This window comes from Myotis davidii, unplaced genomic scaffold (genome assembly GCF_000327345.1).
Source record: "Myotis davidii unplaced genomic scaffold, ASM32734v1 scaffold963, whole genome shotgun sequence".
In the NCBI taxonomy this organism is placed as follows: Eukaryota; Metazoa; Chordata; class Mammalia; order Chiroptera; family Vespertilionidae; genus Myotis; species Myotis davidii.
In genome coordinates, this window is record NW_006294116.1 from 574,691 (window position 1) to 576,465 (window position 1,775).

Genomic DNA, 1,775 nt, shown 5'->3' on the forward strand with positions numbered 1-1,775 from the left:
TGGAATGAGTTTTCTCAATAACTAGCAAGATTGCCCTAGCCAGTTTGGCTCAGTGGATAGAGTATCGGCCCTCGGACTGAAGGGTCCCGGGTTCAATTCCGGTCAACGGCATGTACCTCCGTTGCAGGCTCTATCCCTGTGGGAAGCAACCAATCGATAGCACTCTCACACCGATGTTTCTCTCACTTCCTTTCCTTTCTCTCTAAAAAATCAATAAACTATTCTTAAAAAAATAAAATAGAAAGATTATAACAATACACTGTAATAAAAGTCATGTGAATGTATTCTCCTCTCTCTCTCTCTCTCTCTCTCTCTCTCTCCTCTCTTTCTTAAATCCCTATTGTACTGTACTCATCTTTTCACTCAAAGGAAGCACTTTATGACTTCTCTTTGGCACATCCAAATTGCCAGCTTCACTTGTAAATTTGAATAATTGCTAGCATCTTGCACTTTGGGCCCATTATTAAGTAGTAGAAGGGTTACTTGAAACCAAGCACTGTGATATCACAACAGTCATCTGATAATGGAGAGGGCTACCAAGTGACTAGTGGGTAAGGAGTGAGTACAGTGTGGGTACAAAGGGATGATTTGCGTCCCAGGCTGGATGGAGTGCGATGGCTCAAGATTCCATCATGCTACTCAGGAGGGTATGTATTTTAAAACGGATGAATTACTTGTTTCTGGAATTCTTCATTTAATATTTTCAGACTGTGGTTGACTGCAGATAATGGAAACTGAGAAAAGTGAAACTGCAGATAAGGGGGGCGTGCTGTAATGAATTTTTAAGAATCAATTAAGTATGGCCTCCTCATACCAAATACGTAAAATCTTGTCTGATATTATGAATCTCGCATTTTGAAAAAAGTGTGTAGATACTAACCTAAAATCTTACTTTATGAACTAGATCTCATACTAATTTAATCAACAACAGATAATAATGGTTTGAGTTCCAGTTCTGGCACTTAGAGGCTACCCGACTTCTTCGAGCCTCAGTTTCCTCAACTATAACATAGGGATAACATCACTCAGCCCAGAGGGCTGATGTGGCATTTAAGTGAGAGAACATGAAAAAACACAGTGCCCAGTACCTGGTAGATGCTAATGAACCCAACTTGTCCCCTCTCCTCCCATCTCAGCAGCACACTCACACCCAACAGACACGCTCACACCCAACAGACACTCACACCCAACAGACACACTCACACCCAACAGACACGCTCACACTCAGCAGACACCTCCACACAGGTGTTATCAGACGCCAGGGGACGTGGCAAAGAAGAAAAGGGTGCCTATGTGGTGCAAGTGACGTCACGTCAGCTCTGGCATTTTCTATACAGGCCGAGTCAGACAGGGTAGAAAGAGTAAGCATTTAATGAAACAGGAAGGCCTTTGGCACCCATGGCTTTTTGACGTTTCTCTAGACTATTCATATAATACCAAGAGACTGAGCTTTCAACACTATTTTATCTAGTTCTTTAATCTGATAGTCTCAGCAAATTGTGAAACCTTGCCAATTCATTCTCTCCTCTAAAATAGGGTATTGCTGTGTGAGGAAAAAATGCATTTTACTTCTGAAATCCCTTTTGATAGTCCTAACATGTCATCTAACTGCATTATACGTGAGGCAGAATCACATGTTCGGCAGTGAAATGCTTTGGAATCAAACAGTTGTGTATTTAAATCCTGTTCCTTCACATATTACCTGTGTGACCACTGTGAGCAAAAGACGATCTGTGAGCCTTGGTGTTTTTAAAAAAATATATTTTATTTATTTT